At 38.1% G+C, this 19912-nt stretch overlaps 1 long non-coding RNA gene and 1 pseudogene across 1 annotated transcript; both read right to left on the bottom strand.

The window, feature by feature from the left end:
* Window positions 1-1312: 1312 nt before the first annotated feature.
* LOC118239818 lies at window positions 1313-9912 on the bottom strand. Its single transcript, XR_004772656.1, has 2 exons — window positions 5543-9912; window positions 1313-2875 (listed from the first exon to the last, which is right to left on the bottom strand). It is a non-coding gene; the product is annotated as an uncharacterized LOC118239818 (long non-coding RNA).
* A 6624-nt stretch (window positions 9913-16536) lies between these two features.
* Window positions 16537-17479, bottom strand: LOC113839067 (annotated as a pseudogene).
* Window positions 17480-19912: the final 2433 nt, after the last annotated feature.

Below are 19912 nucleotides of genomic sequence, written 5' to 3'. Positions count from 1 at the left end.
GAGATCTCCTCTCTGAAACCCACAATCCTGGGGTCTGGATCAGACCCAAGCTGGTATCCCAGATATCAGTCTGGGGACCAAGAGCTCCCCATTGTTCAGGTCAGATGTTTCTGTGTGTTTCATCAGCCTGGTCTGGACCACTTTGTCCATGACTCGTTCTTCTATGCAACTAGATTCCAGTTCAGTTCAGTGATTAGTTATGGTGTCTGCTTCTACTTCCACCAGGTGCAGGATGACAGCTATAGGATGGCTTATAAGACAGTCATCAAAATTAAGTGGTCTAGCTATCACGGGACGTGACAAGAAGAAATTATCAGATATCTGTGTTTGCATTCCATGCAGCTGAAATTACCATGAGGTCAATTCCATGATACTGAAAACAGCGACTCAGATAGTCCAGAAGTAGCAGTAAATTGTACTGCTACTGGATTGAGTTTCTTGCTATATATCATTTCCAGCATAAACTCTATACAGCTCTTCTGCTTCTCAAGGGTCAAAATGCCAGACCAGCATGGTTTCATGAAAGTTCAAAGTAAGGAACTAAGAGATCATTGGGTTTCCTTAAAATGAGGGTGAGCAATCTGTTTCTGACTTGGTAAGAAAACTGATTATTTGGCAAATGCACCATAAACAGAAAACTTGATACACATTAATGAATAAAGGCGAGGTGTGAAAAATATTCATAATATGAAAAAATATTAAATATTAAGTTACTACTTACTCTTAAAAGAAAGTGTGATGTTGTAAATACTAAATGGTAATGTGGTTTGCATGTGAAAAAACCCCCATGGAGGCATAAGTTTAAACATTTGGTCTCCAAATGGTGGTGGTTGTAGATCCTTTAAGATTTAGGATCTTGATGGAGGAAGTGAGTCAGTGGAGAATGACTTCAGGTTTTATAACTAATCCCAACATGGTGGTCCCTGAGAGATCCCAAACTGCACACTCAATGTGACCATCCTGGCCCCTGTTCCTGATGCCCTATGTTCTGTTACTACTGCTATAGTGATTTTTATAACTTGAAACTCCAGGAAGGTAGTTACCCAAAATAAACGAGGGGGAAAACCCTCGTTTGCCATAGCAGCACAAATGTTTGCCCTGCTATCATATAAAAATGCACACCCATTATACTTACATATGTGTATGTATATATATATATAACTCTAACCTCTACCTCACAACACCCACACTGGCATTGAATCAGCTGAATAGTCTTCTGGATTTTCTAGTCCATCATTTATTAATTTATATAAATACTATTTAATTTATATAAATAATTAATATTGAAAATTAGGGCTCACATACTTAATCATGTATTTTTATAAATTTTTCCAAGACTTTATTGAATCTAATACACACTTCACAATTCTTAAGGCAACAATCATGATGGTAAAGGAATACACACACACACACACACACACACACACACACACTGTGTAAGGAGGCACAAGAAGTTGAATAATTTAAACACTGATCTTAGAATATTTTCAAATACAAAGAAATAAAAACTTAACAAAATAGGACTATATCTTTTCCAGAGAGCAAACTCCAAAACTGATTTATATTGCAGTGTTACATTTTAATTATGTATATACTTATACAGCAATGTGTAACACACAACAGTTTAGGTACTTAAAGTAATCAGAGGCTACTTAATCATTTGACCAAAATAGAGTAACGTTTCTTCAGTCACATTTGTTGGTATTTGACCCTCAAAAGGTATGAAAACATAAGGCTGCTCATGTAGAAATTCTTTCTCATTGCTTTGTTACTAACAAATTGAAAATGAGCAAAAGATGGCAAAAACCTCAACGAAAGCTTGCATATGATATTTAGAAACTGACTATTGGGCCCAGCACTGTTTCACAGGAACACATTGCTGAACACGTGATCTGTGAAAACAGGGCCTCTCAAACATCACTGTACACAAAACAAAGCAACTAAGTAATTGTTCCATGAAGAGCAATGTGTAGGCAGAATTTAGTGTTCAGCTTGATCAAACTACACACCTAAATAAACATACAGAGGCATGTATTAAGTAAAAACTGTATGTCCTTAGAGTCAGGCTTCTTATTGGCTCACTCTCTATAAACCCTAACCTATTTATTTTCATTAGTGAATCTACAAGTAGTTTAGCATACCAGAGGAAAACAGAGCAGCCTGTCTTCCTGGAAGTTTCATGGCCACTCTCTGGAGGTTCACTGTCCATATAACTCTCCCAGAATTCTACTTTGGCTGTATTCCATTTATGTCCTCACTGACTACATACAGCCTGACCATGTGTCAAAATAGCTTCTTTCATCAACCAAGAAGAGAAACATATACCCGCAGCATACAGAAAGGTATCTGCATCAGGTCCTCTTTTCTACTGGAGAAAACATGGAATATTTTTAAATTTGACATACTCCAATTATGTATTGCAAAAGTTAATGAGCAAACACTACTGTTACTAATATGTAGTCCATTAATATTTGACAAATTAAAAAAAATATTCCATCATCTATCCTTGTTTTGTTAGGTTAAAGATTCAAACACAACTTATCTTTTATCATAATTAAGAAAATCCATAATGGTAATAATCAGTCTTCAATTGCAATAAAGACTCCAGAAGGATTCTATATAAACCAATACATTAGCAGAGACATCTGTCTTACATGAGAGTCACCCAACTTTTTTCGGCACTCTTGGCACATCCCTCTTCAGGCTTTATGATCAGAAAGTGTGGCAGAATTTTGGATGAAGAAAACATATGAAGGATCATCCTTTCCCTTGGCGTCTTCAGCAGTCCCTCTTCTTTGGAAATTGTTTGTCTAGTTTGGACAGCATGCTGTCAAGCAGTCAAGGGAAGAGAGGATTCTCTTGCAAATAGCAGGTCCTGCCGTGTGAAAGGCAAACTCCTTAAGCAGATTCTTCAATGACCATCTTAATCTCTGATGTGATATGCTGACTTCACAAGATGATTATATCTATAGATAACCAATTACTATCAAATCATGTTAACATCTATAAAACCATTTTTAAGGAAAAGTATGAAAATGAAGAAAAATGTAGCTATCACTGGAAGCTCATGTAAGTTATAAGGAAAAATCGGTTAAAAAAGAAAATTACAAGAACAAGAACCAAAGAAGGAAAAAAATGTAAAACAGCTACCAATGAGGATTTCACTAAAAGCTACAGGTGCAGGGGGCAGGATGGAGCTTAATCAGCATGCACAGCTACCTGGATCTATCTGTAAAACTCCCGTTTTGTGTCTAGAGGACTGGTATGACACTCTATGTATACTATAGAATACACTATAATCATAGAAGGCCATAATAAATATTTTTGAAAAATCAAGATAGGATACATGAATATGCCAAAGACTGGAATATTTACATTTATGAAAGATGAAATAGTATACCTGATTTCTAGAGGACTACAAAGGCTATGGATGATAAGATGATCTATTCATAAGGCTATTTACAAGTAATTCCTAAAAATGCTACTCAGGCCATTATTTGGGTCAGGATAATTATCCATGAAGAAATTACAGGATATAATCCAGGAGATTCAGCCCCGTCATTCTGATTGTTTTCCAAGAAAATATTCTCCTTTGCTTAACTAAAGTCATCTAATTACAAACTATTTACAGTTTGATACGTGGGTGTGAACCGATTCATCTATGCCTTTCCAGATCTTGGAGTAGGCAGCTTTTACTTGCTCACTCCGTGAAAAAAAAAGAGAGACTTTACAACTACTAGGAAAAAATTACGAGAGTAGTAGAAACATCACTCTTTCAACGCAGAAATAAAATTTTAACTACAAAAACAAAAAAATGATATTACTACACTATTCTGAGGAAAAGGTAAAGGGAGATATATAGCAGCGTTTCAGTACTGCAATCATGAAACTTTCCTGTTTCATGAGATGAGAAACAATCAGAGACCCTGAATTAACTTATCCTCTACTAATAAAATCTAGGAAAATAATCTACTAAAGAAAAAATAATATAAAGAAACTAACATGCACATATTCCTAGCATACAACTGAGTTATATGAATGCACCTTTGAAGAGGGGACCTGAAGACTTAATGCAATCTGAAAATACAGTTAGTGCTTTCTCTAGCCTTCATGCTATTACAGGTTGGTTATTTGGTCATCAGTAGTTACGGTTAAATATTTACTAATGTCAAATTATAATTGTAAAATTGGTTTTTATTACATAATCAATTATTAAAATTTCTTAAACCAAATGATAATTTGTTCTACTATTTTTTCCAACACCTTAAGTACACAACATTTGAAGTTTTTTTCTCCCATTTGAACAACACTTCTTTCTCAGTGTACAATGCTTAACCAACTTTGTGAACTATTCCATTGTGAAAGGATAAAATATGCTCTAATTCTCACTACCTTCAACTGCCATGTCATTTAATTTTCCTTTTCCGTTAAATGCAGAGAAAGTTCTGCTTTAGTATACAACACCAGCAAAGGAGAAACATATGAAGTTTAACATCCATCCCAACCACACTCCACCCCAATTTGAGACAAGATTTCATGTCTATTATCAAGACTAGCCTCAAATTTACTATGATGCCCAGGTTAACTCTGAACTGATCTCATGCCTCTACCTCCCAAGTGCTGATTGGTGGTGTGTACAATCATTTTCAACTTTTCTTCATTTAGTCCAAGTTATAAAGCAGCTTTTCTTAGATTACTGGCCATTAGAGTTTTCTCTCAGAAATAGTTATTCTGACTTTTGGCAAGTGGATGTATCACAACTTTAGCCTCACAGAAATATAGTATACACCCTTGAAAGAAATCATTGCAGTTACCAAAATGAAGTTAAGATGACATAAAAGTAGAAGTTGGCACACACCTATAATACCAGCATCAGGAGGCAGAAGCAGGTGGATCTCTGAGTTCCTGGTCAGCCCATTCTACATAGAGAGTTCCAGGTCTGCAGGACTCCGGTATTATCTATAGAGTTGTTTACTTAGTCTGATAAAGCATGACTCCAAGTGTTTTTCGATAGTGTCAGCTTAGGGTTGCTCTAAAATCATTTCTAGAATGAGCTTCCATATCCTTGTTAGGATTAAGGCACTGAAACATATCATAATTAGATTGCAAAGAGTTAGCAACAATCACACCAGACAAAACCTGAAGGTTTAATATTCGTTTTAAAATGATAGTCCTTAATGTACCCGTTAGTTCGTTAGATGCTAAAGCCAAAGGGTGACCAAATGAGAAGGCTCATTCTATTTATAGTACAACCAGAGGAGCTCTGCTAGTACAACAGTCATGTTGCCTTACTTTAGTGAACCCATCTGTCCCAGGTGATGCCACTCTAGACTGATTGAGACTCCTCCTCTGAGTGTACCATTCTGCTAGCTTTCTATCATAGAATTAACTGAAAATTTTGAACAACAGCTGATGCTTGAACTGTCATTCACAAGATGCTTGAACTGTCATTCACAAGAAATTATACTCAAAAATTGGAACATGGAAAAGGACTACATCATGCTGAATACCTGAAATGCTACATGAAATATCAACAAGTTACCTGTTGCAAAATCGTTCACAATATTGCAGCTCATACATGGACATGCAAGATGAAACCACTATGATTTCCAGTCAACTTCAATCTCCATTTTCTTTTTAAATCACTTTTGCTTAGTTTGTGTATTTTTCTACACCCAATTCTGTTAACCAAGAAAGGTGTGCAGCATCACTGGCTTCATTTTCTGAGTCAGATGCCCTCTGAGATTTGATGCTGTGTTAGGAAGACCTGCAGGGTAAAGGGCATTCTGGAGAAAACAGATAATGCAACAGGGGGAGGCGACTCTTCCCACACGAGTCCGCAGATGTAATTCATCTGACAAAGCATTCAAAACACACTCTGCCATACCTTGTGCTTGGGCAAAGCCAGGCTGAACCCAAGTATCTTAGCAGATTCATAGGAAGGTAAGAGTGAGTGTCAGAAATACCTCTGGATCCTATTGGTACATGCCAGTAATGCCAGAACAGTTGGAGGGTTATATGTTAAATGACTAAGCAAAGAAGCAAACAAGGGATTTCCTTGAAAACTCAGCTCTACAAGATGAATAGTGTTGGGGATGGCTAGGCCATTACCTCAGCAATTTATCGAGGAGGGTGGGGAAACGGATGCAACAGTGAAAGCTGAGAAAACACATTGGAATTTTGTTATCACATAACACCAAGTAATTGAGAGAAGGTAGATTTCCTAATTTGGGGGTTGAATGGGGGATTACTTTACTGAAGTTTGCTGTCCAGGTTAAGGGTCTGAAGGGTTCCCCTCCAACAACTAGGCTGGGCCCTCCTGAAAAAGTTGCCAGTGAGTTCGAGTACCTGGAGTGTGCAGGGAGCTGCTACCTTGTCAGTCCCTCAAGCAGCATGCCTGTGTCCTGGAGCCTCTTGTTCCTGTCCATCAGCATGCCCAGTGGCACTCTGCCACAGCATCTGGGGTTGCAGTGCCATGGAAAAGTCCCTGCTCAGGTCCACTAGCTGGATGTGAGGGAAGCAGCTACTCAGCACTGGCCTGGGAACCATTGTCAGATGCTTAGAGAACAGCAGCAGCCACAGCAGGGAAAACAAGGAGCCCAGCATCTCTGCTGGGCTCCCCTCTAGCTCAGAATCCAGAGCCTAGGCCCACAGGCTGAGGAGAGAGCACCTGAGTCCATGACTCCCATAGAGGAGGCTTCACTCATCTGTCTGGATTCCCAGGCAGCTGCCAGCTGACACCTTGGCACCCCCAAGAATCAGAAGTGAGCTCCGTGTAGGAAGTGCCTGGGCTAGGTGGCTTTGCGGTGCTCATAAAACCTTTGCTAAGATTTAACGGAAATGTGGACTTTTATCATTTTATGTACTCAAAAGGTGTCAAAACATTCTGTAAGAGATCGAATGTAGCTGAGATCTTGATACGTGATTACTTCATGTGTGAGATGGTGTACGTGGGAGAGCCCTTGTGCCTTTCCTTTTCCACTGCATGTCTCAGGATCACAGACAGCCTTCCCACAGATCAGGGCAGGATCCAGCAACGTTAACATGAATCTTGACAGGAAACTGAGAAAATAACGTCGGTTATGGGACACAGGAAAACTGGAGGGTTTCAAAGCGTTTTGGGAAGTGTTATTCAACTTATAATGAATTGCTTATTTTTTACCTAAAATCAAAAAAATCATAGCTGTGTAGAATGGTCATTCATCAATAGACATGCATTGCATGTATGAAATGCTGACTGTTATTTCTCGAATAAGCATCAAAATGTGACCAAATTAGGTGGTCAACCTATCTCAGGATGTGACAAGAATAAGTTATCTGATATCTGTGTTTGCTTTCCATTCAGCTGAAAAGACTAGGCGGTCAATTCCATGCACTGAAAAAAGCGACTCAGATCATCCCCAAGTAGCAGTAAATTGTACTGGTACTGGATTGAGATTCGTGGTATATAGCCTTTCCAGCATAAACTCTAAGCAGCTCTTCTGTTTCTCATAGGGTCCAAATGCCAGACCAGCAGGGTTTCATGAAAGTTCAATGTAAGGAACAAAGGCTTCATTGGTTTCCTTAAAATGAGGCAGAGCAGTCTGTTGCTAACTTGTTAAGAAAACCGATTATTTGGCAAATGCAACATAACAGAAAATTGATACATATTAATAAATGATAAGTGTGAAAAATAGTCATACTCTAAGTAAAACATTAAATATTAAGTTACTACTAACACTTAAAAGTATGTGTGGTGTTGTAAATACTAAATGGGAAGGTGGCTTGCATATGAAATTTCCCCCATGGTGTCATACGTTTAGAAATTTGGTCTCCAAGTTGTGGTGGTTGTGGATCCTATTGGATTTGGACCCTTGATTGAGGAAGTGAGTCAGTGGGGAATGACTTCAGTTTTTATAACTCAGCCCAACTTTGCATTCCCTGACAGATGCCCGAACTGCACAACCAATGTGACCGTCCTGCCCCCAGTACTGGATGCCCTGTCTTCTCTTACTACTACTATTTTGATTTTTATTGTGACGATGACATGAACCCCAAAAAGTTTAGGCACTCCCTACATCACATAATTATATGCTCATACTTTTGTTTGATGTCTCTGGGTTCACTGGTAGGATTGGGAGCCTTCCTATAATACACTTTGAAAACCACACCTGTTTCCAAAATGTTTACCTGAACTAAGGGTGCAAATTCTCAGTATCTGCCCCAGTTATCAATGCTAAAATAAATAAAGAATATTTACAATACCAAAAAAAAGGAATGGTGGTGAGGCTTTATTTATAAGTATACATGTATTAGTCCATCCCACCATGCCATTCCAGCAAGGTATTTACCCAAAGAAATGAGGGGAAAAAGATAAGAACATTTGCTATAGCTGCATAAATGTATCCCTAGTATCATAAAACAAGGCACACCCCTCACACTTAAGTATGCGTATGCATATGTAACTCTAACCTCTACCTCAGAGCATCCATTCTGGCATTGATATAGCGCAATTGTCTTCTGAATTTTCTACTCTATCTTTTTAAATATATAAATAATATGATATGACATAATAGAATATATTTGAAACGAACTTTAGTCTGACCAACCATGTTTCATGCTATCATAGGTTAGTATTTTCGTCACAAGAAGTGAGAGTTAGATATTTCCAAATGCCAATAGGTTTTCCTGCATAACACAGTACTAAAATTTGTGCATATCCACTGACAATAATTTGTGGCAATATTTTTCTCCTACAAATTAGGATACAATATTTTATTATTCCCATTCCTGTTTTATCAAAACTTCTGTCGAAGTGTTCAGTGGTTAAAGCTACTTTGTGACCGATTCTCTTGTAAATGGATATATTGAGCTCTATTTCTCACTCCCTTCAATTCCCATGTAATCTGCTTGTAGTTTTTCTTTCGTGTGCAGAGAAACTTGTCCTGTAGTATACATCACAAGCCAAAGAGCCATATTTGCCAGTTAAAAGCCACCCCACGCCAACTCATACCCCACTCTGAGACAGGTTTCATGTATAAAGGGCATGCTTGCTTCATCTTTACCTTGATGCCTAGGCTAGCATGGAATTCCTGATCTTCTGCCTCTCCCACCCAGGTAATGGTTTGGAGGTATGCACCAACATATCCAACTTTTCTCATTTTGTCCAAATTGTAAAGGTACTTCTCTTAGCTTACATAATATCCAGATTTTTGTGTAAGAACAATAAATTATTCGGTTGTTTAGCAAATTGATATATCTGGACTGCGGCCTCCCATAAAGGTAAAAGCCTCTATTACAAGAGATCAATTCAGTTAACCAAACGAAGAGAAGATAACCCTGGAAGAACGTGGCAGTTTACACATTTAAAGAAAGCAATAGGTGTTAGAGGCAGGTGGATTTCTGTCTTCCGGTCAGCTCATTCCTCATACAGAGTTCCCCGCTTGAAATCTCAGGTGTTATCTAGACAGTTTCTTTTAGATAATATGGTGAAGCATATTTCCAAGAGTTTTGCTTTGTGCCAGGTTCTAGGTGGATCTCCAAACATTTCTAGAATAAGCTGCCCTATCCTTCTTAGGGTTCCCTCACTGTACCACATCACAGCTAGATTGCATTAATTTAGTAAATCACACCAATCATGAGCTGAAGTTTAAATGGTAAGTTCCCTTACCATACAAGTTAACTGTCCATAGGATAAGCCTAGATAGGACACACGTAGAAGAATCAATCAGTTTCTGGCAGTGATTTCATCCACCCAGAACAAAACTGGTAGTACAACTGTCATGTTGTCTTACTTTCCTCAAACCAGCTGACCCATGGGGCACCACTCCTTGCTGATTATGACTGCTCCTGTAAGTGTTCCATTCTCCTATATTTTCCTCAAAGATTTCAGTGAAATTTGTGAACAACCAGATTAATGTATTCTGAACTGTCATTCAGTTCAGAATGTATTCTGTCATTCAGAATACATTAAACCAACTGAGTTCTATTCCTGCTTGCATCACAAAGTGAGATTGTGGCTTAAAATATACAAAGGAAATACAGGACAGAAACAACAATGCAACACAGTATACCTCCAAAACAAAAACTTTTAATATACATCTGGAAACAACATTGCCTAACTGACTTGGACTCATTCAGATTTGTCATGTTGCCAAAACCAGTCAATTGTCAGATAGGCTTTTTGGGTGGATGTACATATAAATTGTATAAATGCACATATCTATAACTGTGTAAGTGAATATCCAAATAGATATAGATGGGAATAAACATGGATGCTGAGTTCTCATAATTTGCTTTATGAACACACTAAGCAGGAAGTAAATTATGCCACTTTTTATTTTCATTCATCTTCCACAGAAATTGTATGATATTTGGCTGCATTACATTTATCATGTATGACACAAATATGTTGAAAGCAGTAACAAGATCAGCATTGAAGAGACCAAGGAAATATCTCTACTAAGTACATAGTTAGTTATAACATATACATGTCACATTTTGCTTGATTCTTAAATTATTTACAGAATGATCCATTTGAGGTGCTTTCTTGCTATAAATGAATTCAGTGACATTTATACTCGTCCAAACACACATACAGAGAAATCAACCCCCCTAAACCCAGATATATACTTCCTTTGCAGAATGTGTCCTGGGAATGAAAAAACTTAATTCATTTTGAAAATTTTGGCTCACGTAATTTATCACATTTTTATAAATTTCTCCAAGATTTTATTTAGTTTAATGCAGAATTTACAATCTTAAGGCAACAATAATGAGGGTAAGATACTACATACATTTTCATGTCCTCTGTGTAGGTGGCACAAGAAAATGAACAATTTAATACAGTTTTGAATATGTTAAATATAAGTTAATGAAATTAATCAAAATAAGACTATAGCAATTCCAGAGAGCATACTCCAATACTGCTTTATTGCAGAGTTACATTTTCATTATGTATATACTTATACAGAAATGTGTAACACACAACAGTTTAGGAACTGCCATTAAAGAAATCAAAGCCTACTTAATCATATGCCCAAAACAGAGTAACGTTTCTTTTGTCGCATTTGTTGGTATTTGACCCCAAAGTTATGAAAACATAAGGCTGCTCATGTAGAAATTCTTTCCCATTGCTTTTTTACTAACAAACTAAAAATGAGCAAAAGATGGCAAAAACCTCAACGAAAGCTTGCATATGACATTTAGAAAGTGAGTATTGGGCCCAGCACTGTTCCTCAGGAACACCTTGTTGATCCCATGATCTGTGAAAACAGGGCCTCTCAACCATCCTTTTACACAGAACAAAGCAACTGGGTAATTGCTCCATGAACAGCAATGTGTAGGCAGAAGTTAGTTTTCAGCTTGATCCTGTCACACTCCACTCCTCAATGAACACACAGAGGCATATATTAAGTATAAACTATTTGTCCTCAGTCTCAGGCTTCATATTGGCTCTCTCTCTCTAAATCCTAACCCATTTCTTTTCCTCAGAGAATCTCCAAGTGGCTTACAATACCAGAGGAAAACTGAGCAACCTAACTTCCCGGAAGTTACATAGCGACTCTCTGGAGACTCACTCTGCCTATACCTCTCCCCGAATTCAACTCTGGTTGCATTCCCTATATGTCCTCACTGGCTACATATTGCCTGACCATGTGCCAAAATAGCTTCATTCATAAACCAAGAAGAAAAACATATATCCACAGCATACAGAAAGTAAGCTGCATCAGGTTCTGTTTTCTACTTGAGACAAGAAGGATTTCTTTTTAAAAATTTAACATTGTCCAATTATGAATTTTAAAGTTGATAAGCAAAAATGAGGGATACCAATATGTAGTCCTTTAACAATAGACAAATTTTAAGAAAATAGTCCCTGGTCTATCCTTGCTTTGTGAGGTTAAAGCTTCAAATGCAAATTATCTTTTATCATAATTAAGAAAACCCATAATGGTAATTATCAGTCTTCAATAGCAACAAAGACTGCAGAAGGATTCTATATAAACCAATACATTAGCAGAGACATCTCTCTTCCATGGGAGTCATGCACAATTTTTCGGCACTCTTGCCGCATCCCTCTTAGCCTGTATGTCCAGATTGTGTAGCAGAATTTTGGATGAAGAAAACAAATGAAAGATCATCCTTTCCATTGGCAACTTCAGCAGTCCTTCTTCTTTGGAACCTGTTTGTCTTGTTTGGACAGCATGCTGTCAAGCAGTCAAGGGAAGAGAGGATTCTCTTCCAAATAGCAGGTTCTGCCTTGTGAAAGGCAAAATCCAAAACCTGATTCTTTAATGACCATCTTAATCTCTAATGTGATCTGTTGAATTCATAAGATGATTATAGCTATACATAGCCAATTCCCATCAAATCATGTTAATGTCTCTGTACCGATTTTATTAAGGAAAAGTATGCAAAAGAGAAAAAAATATAGCTATCACTGGAAGCTTTTGTAAGTAATAAGGAAAAAATCTGTAAAAAATAAAACAACAAGAACAAGGACCAAAGATGAATAAACTGTAAAACAGCTACCAATGAGGATTTCACTAAAAGCTACAAGTGCAGGGGACAGGATGGAGCTTACTCAGCATGCTCAGCTACCTCGATCTATCTGTAAAACTCCTCTTTTGTGGCAAAAGGACTGGTTTGCCACTCTAGGTATATAGTTACACTATAATCAAAAAAGGCCACAATAAATATTTTTGAAAGACCAACATAGGTTACATGAATATGTCACAGAAGGGAATATTTACATTTATAAAAGATGAAATAGTATGCCTGCTTTCTAGAGGACTACAAATGCTATGGATGAAAAGATGATCTATTCACAAGGCTATTTACAAGTAATTGCTAAAATGCTACTCAGGCCATTATTTGGGTCAGGATGATTATCAATGAAGAAATTACAAGATATAATCCAGGAGATTCAGCCCCGTCATTCTGATTGTTTTCCAAGAAAAAATTCTCTTTGGCTTAACTAAAGTCATCTAATTACAAACTATTTACAGTTTGATACGTGGGTGTGTACTGCTTCTTCTGTGCCTTTCCAAAACTTGGAATAGGCCGCTTTTACTTGCTCAGTCAGTGAAGAAACAGAGACTTTATAACTACTAAGACAAAATTACAAGATTAGGTGAAACAAAACTCCTTTGAATGCAGAAATGAATTTTCTAAATACAGAAACAAAAAAAAATATCTTACTACAGTATTCTGAGGAAAGGTAATGGGATATATATAGCAGTGTTTCAGTACTGCAGTCATGAATCTCTCCTGTTTCATGACATAACAGAGAAACACACACAGACCCAGAGTTACCCCGAGATACCAACACATACTGGGTAGACACACTATTTATATAGTTTCAGTAAAACCATAGAAAGCCATAAGAAACATTTTGTTGAAAGAACAATATAGGATACATGTATATGTCAAAGGCTGAAATGTTTACATTTATAAAAGAGGAAACAGCATATCCGCTCTCATGGGGAATGCAAAGACTATGGATGGTTAGATACTCTATTTACAAGGCTATTTACAAGTAATTCCCAAAATGCTACTCATGTCATTACTTGGCTCAGGATAATTATCAATGTAGAAATTACAGGATATAATCCCGGAGATTTAGTCCCGTCATTCTGAATGTTTTCCATGAAAACATTATCTTTTGCTTAACTAAAGTCATCTAATTACAAACTATTTACAGTTTAATACGTGGGTGCAAACCGATTCACCTCTGCCTTTCCAAATCTTGGAGTAGGCAGCTTTTAGTTGCTTGTTGAGTGAAAGAGATAGAAAGAGAGAGAGAGAGAGAGAGAGAGAGAGAGAGAGAGAGAGAGAGAGAGAGAAAGAGAAAGAGAGAGAGAAAGCCTTTATAAATACTAGTAAAAAATTACGAGAGTAGTGGAAACTTCCCTCATGTCAATGCAGAAATAATATTTCTAAATACAAAAACAAAAATAAATTATAACATTACACTATTCTGAGAAACAGGTAATGGGACATATCTAGCAGCGTTTCAGTACTGCAGTCATGAAACTCTCCTGTTTTATGACATAACAGAGAAATACAGACAGACACAGAAATACCCCGAAAAATCCATATAGACTTGTAGACACACTATTTACATAGTTTCACTATAATTGTAGAAAGCCATAATAAACATTTTGTTGAAAGAACAAAATAGGATACATGTATATTTCACAGGAGGGAATGTTGATATATATAAAAGATGAAACAGTATACCTGCTTTCTAGGGGAATTCAAAGACTATGGATGATTAGATGCTCCATTACAAGGCTATTTGCAAGTAAAAACTAAAATGCTATTCATGTCATTCATTGGGTCAGGATAATTATCAATGTAGAAATTACAGGATATAATCCAGGAGATTCAGCCCCATCATTCTGAATGTTTTCCATGATAACATTCTCTTTTGCTAAACTAAGTCATCTATTTACAAACTATTTACAATTTGATCCATGGGTGCAAACCAATTCATCTGTGCCTTTCCAAATCTTGGATTAGGCAGCTTTTAGTTGCTCAGTGAGTGAACAAATGTAAGAGAGAGAGAGAGACAGAGAGAGAGAGACAGAGACAGACTGAGAGAGAGACACAGAGAGAGAGACAGAGAGAGTTTATAACTACTAAGACAAAATTAGCTAAGCAGTAGAAACATCACTCGTTTTAAGGCAGAAATAAAATTTCTAAATACAAAAACAAAATAAATGATCTTACTAAACTATTCTGAGGAAAAGGTAAAGGGACTTATATAGCAGCGTTTCAGTACTGCAGTCATGAAACTCTCCTGTTTCATGATATAAGAAAGAAACACACAGAGACCCTCATTTAACTCATCCTCTACTAATAAATTCTATGAAAATAATTGACAAAAGTATAAATAACATACACAAAGAAACTAACATGCACATATTCTCACCATATAACTAGTTTATAGCAAAGCACCTTCGAAGAGCTGACCTGTAGACGTAATGAAATCTGAAGATACAGTTAGTGCTTACACTCTAGCCTTCATGGTGTTACAGCTTGGATATTTGGTCATCAGTAGTGACAGTTAAATATTTGCTAAGGTCAAATTGTAATTTAAAATCGGTTTTTTTTACATAATCAATCATTAAAATTTCTTAATCCAAAATGATGATAATTTGTTCTACTATTTTTTTCCAACACATGAAGCACACAATATTTGAATTTTTTTTTCCTATTTGAACAGTACTTCTTTCTCAGTGTACCATTCTTAACCAATTTTGTGAACTATTCCATTGAGAAAGGATAAATTGAGCTTTACTTGGCGCTACCTTCAGCTGCCTTGTCATCTAGTTGTCCTTTCCTTTAAATGCAGAGAAAGTTCTGCTTTAGTATATAACACCATGAAAGGAGACACATTTGAAGTTTAACTTCCATCCCAACCACACTCCACCCTAGTTTGAGACAAGATTTCATGTGTATTATCCAGACTGGCTTCAACTATACTATGATACCCATCTTAACTCTGAACTCCTGATCTCCTGCCTCTACTTCCCGAGTGCTGGCTTGGGGGTGTGCACAACCATGTCCAACTTTTCCTCATTTAGTCCAAGTTATAAAGCAGCTTTTCTTAGATTACTTGCCTTAGAGTTTTCTGTCAAAACAGTCATTCTGTCTTTTGGCAAGTGGATGTATCACAAGTGTAGCCTCCCAGAAATATAGAAGACACCCTTGAAAGAAATCATTGCAATTAACAAAATGAAGTGAAGATGACAGGCAAGTAGAAGGTGGCACACAACTTTAATTCTAGCTTCAGGAATTAGAAGCAAGTGGATCTCTGAGTGCCTGGTCAGCCCATTCTAAATAGAGTGTTCCATATGTGCTGGACTCTAGTATTATCTATACAGTTGTTTACCTAGCCTGTCAAAGCAAGAATCCAAGTGGTTTTGCATTGTGTCAGCTTAGAGATTGCTCTAAAATCATGTCTAGAATGAGATTCAATATCCTTGTTAGGAATAAGGCACTGAAACTCATCACAACTAGATTGCATAGAGTTAGCAACAACCACCCCGGACAATACCTGAAGGTTTAATATTCCTTTTAAAATGATAGTCCTTAATGTACCCATTAGTTTATCAGATGCTAAAGCCCATGGGTGACATAATGCTGTTCCATTTATGGAACAACACTCAGCAAAACCAGAAGAGCTCTGCTAGTACAACTGTCATGATGTCTTCCTTTAGTCAACCCAGCTGTCCCAGGTGATGCCACTCTAGACTGATTGAGACTGCTCCTCTGAGTGTACCATTCTGCTAGCTTTCCATCAGAGAATTAACTGAAACTTTTGGCCAACAGCTGATGCTTGAACTATCAGTCATTCACCAGAAATTATGCTCAAAAATCGGAAGCTGGAATAGGACTAAATCATGCTGAATACATGAAATGCTAAATGAAATTTCAACGAGATACCTGTTGCAAAATCCTTCACAACATGGACATTCAAGATGAAACCACTAAGATTTCCACTCAACTTCCAGCTCTATTTTCTTTTTCAATCACCTTTGCTTAGTGTTCGTATTTGTATAAACACCCAATTCTCTTAACCAAGAAGGATAATCTGCATTTGGTGGGCAGCATCGCTGGCTTCATCTTCTAGTCAGATGCCTTCTGAGATGTGGAGCTGTGTGAGGAAGAGCTGCAGGGCGAGGAACATTCTGAAGAACACAGATAATGCAACAGGGGGAGGCGACTCTTCCCACACAAGTCCACAGACTTAATTCATCTGACAAAGCAGTCCAAACACACTCTGGTATACCTAGAGCTTGGGCAATGGCAAGCTGAATCCAAGTAACTTAGCAGATTGCCAGGAAGATAAGAGTGAGTGTCAGAAATATTTCTGGATCCTCCTGGTCTTTGCCAGTAATCCCAGTCCAGTTGGAGGGCTATATGTTAAATGACTAAGCAAAGAAGCAAACAATGGATTTCCTTGAAAACTCAGCTCTTCAAGATGAATAGTGTTGGGGATCTCTGGAGGCCGGTATGTCAGCAAGTTATCGAGGAGAGTGGGGAAACCGAAGCAACTGTGAAAGCTGAGAAAACACATTGGGATTATGTTGTCACATAACACCAATAACTGAGAGAAGGTAGAATTGCTAATTCTGGGGGCGGGTGGGGGGGACTACTATCCTGATGTTTGCTGCCCATGTTAAGGGTCTGCCGGTTTCCCCCTCCAAAACCTAGGATGGGCCCTCCTGGAAACATGGCGGGTGAGTTTGAGTACCTGGAGTGTGCAGAGAGCTGCTACTGTGTAGGTCCCTCCAGCAGCAAGCCTGTGTCCTGGATCCTCTTGTTCCTGTCCATCAGCATGCCCAGTCGCACTGTGCCACAGCAGTTGGGGTCGCAGCGCCATGGGCAGGTCCCTGCTCATGTCCTGTAGCTGGAGGTCAGAGAAGTGGCTGCTCAGCCCCTGCCTGGGAAGCATTGTCAGATGGTTGTAGGGCAGCAGCAGCCACAGCATCGCCAACCTGGAGCCCTGCATCTCTGCTGGGCTACCCTCTAGCTCAGGATCTGGAGCCTAGGCCCACAGGCTGAGGAGGGAGCAGCTGAGTCCATGTCTCCCATAGTGGAGGCTTCACTCAGCTGTCTGGATTCCCGTGGCACTTTCCTGAACCGCAAGTGAGCTCCGGGTAGGAAGTGCCTGGGTTTGGAGGAATTGGGGCAGCTCACACAACCTTTCTCTAAGATTTAAGGGAAATGTGGACCTTTATCATTTTATGGACTGAAAAATGTGTTGAAACACTCTGTTAGACACCGAATGTAGGTGCGATCTTGACACATGATTACTTCATGTGTGAGATGGTGTACGTGGGAGAGCCCTTGTGCCTGTCCTTTTCCTCTGCCTGTCTCAGGATCACAGACAGCCTTCCCACAGATCAGGGCATGATCCAGCAACGTTACCATGAATCTTGACAGGGAACTGAGAAAACAACGTCGCTTATGGGACACAGGAAAAGTGGAGGGTTTCAAAGCGTTTTGGGAAGTGTTATTCGACTTATAATGAATTGCTTCTTTTTTACCTAAAATCAAAAAAAGCATAGCTGTGTAGAATGGTCATTCAGCAATAGACATGCGTTGAATGTATGAACTGTTGACTGTTATTTCTTGAATAAGCATGACAATGTGACCAAATTATGTGGTCTACCTATGTCAGGACGTGACAAGAATAAATTATCTGATATCTGTGTTTGCTCTCCATTCAGCCGAAAAGATTAGGCGGTCAATTCCATGCTACTGAAAACGGCGACTCAGATCGTCCCCAAGTAGCAGTAAATTGTACTGCTACTGGATTGAGATTCCTGGTATATATCCTTTCCAGCATAAACTCTAAACAGCTCTTCTGCTTCTCATAGGGTCCAAATGCCAGACCAGCAGGGTTTCATGAAAGTTCAAAGTAAGGAACAAAGAGTTCATTGGTTTGAGGCTGAGCAGTCTGTTGCTAACTTGATAAGAAAACCGATTATTTGGCAAATGCAACATAACAGAAAATTGATTCATATTAATAAATGAAGTCTAAGTGTGAAAAATAGTCATACTCTAAATAAACATTAAATATTAAGTTACTACTTACTCTTAAAAGTATGTGTGGTGTTGTAAATACTAAATGGGAAGGTGGCTTGCATGTGAAATTTCCCCCTTGGTGTCAAACCTTTAGACATTTGGTCTCCAAGTAGTGGTGGTTGTGGATCCTATAGGATTTGGACCCTTGATTGAGGAAGTGAGTCAGTGGGGAATGACTTCAGTTTTTATAACTCAGCCCAACTTTGCGTTCCCTGACAGATGCCCGAACTGCACATCCAATGTGACCATCCTGCCCCCTGTACTTGATGCCCTGTCTTCTCTTACTACTACTATTTTGATTTTATTGTGACAATGACATGAACCCCAAAAAGTATAGGCAGTCCCTACATCACATAATTATATGCTCATACTTTTGTTTGATGCCTCTGGGTTCACTGGTAGGATTGGAAGCCTTCCTACAATACACTTTGAAAACCACAGCTGTTTCCAAAATGTTTACCTGAACTAAGGGTGCAAATTCTCAGTATCTGCCCCAGTTACCAAACTAAAATAAAAATAAATAAAGAATGATTCCAAGACCAAAACAAAACAAAACAAAACAAAAGAATGGTGGTGAGGCTTTATTCATAAGTATATGTGTGCTAGTCCATACCACCATGCCACTCCAGCAAGGTGTTTACCCATAAGAAAAGAGGGGGAATTATAAGAACATTTGCTATAGCTGCATAAATGTATACCTTGCTATCATATAACAATGCACACCCCTCACACTGATGTATGTGTATGCATATGTAACTCTAACCTCTACCTCAGAGCCCCCATTCTGGCATTGAAATAGCGGAATTGTCTTCTGAATTTTCTACTCTATCTTTTTAAATATATAAATAATATGATATGACATAATAGAATATATTTGAAACAAACTTTAGTCTGACCAACCATGTTTCATGCTATCATAGGTTAGCATTTTCGTCACCAGAAGTGAGACTTAGATATTTTCAAATGCCAATAGGTTTTCCTGCATAACCCAGTACTAAAATTTGTGAATATCCACTGACAATAATTTGTGGCAATATTTTTCTCCTACACCTCTAGGATACAGGATTTTATTATTCCCATTCCTGTTTTATCAAAACTTCTGTCGAAGTGTTCAGTGGTTAAAGCTACTTTGTGACCGATTCTATTGTAAATGGATATATTGAGCTCTATTTCTCACTCCCTTCAATTCCCATGTTATCTGCTTGTAGTTTTGCTTACATGTGCAGAGAAAATTTTCCTGTAGTATACATCACGAGCCAAGGAGCCATATTTGCCAGTTAAAAGCCACCCCACGCCAACTCATAGCCCACTCTGAGACAAGGCTTCATGTATA

Source organism: Cricetulus griseus, unplaced genomic scaffold (assembly GCF_003668045.3).
Source record: "Cricetulus griseus strain 17A/GY unplaced genomic scaffold, alternate assembly CriGri-PICRH-1.0 unplaced_scaffold_44, whole genome shotgun sequence".
Lineage (NCBI taxonomy): Eukaryota > Metazoa > Chordata > Mammalia > Rodentia > Cricetidae > Cricetulus > Cricetulus griseus.
Note: the sequence above shows the minus strand (reverse complement) of the source record. Positions and strands in the feature narration are given on the sequence as shown.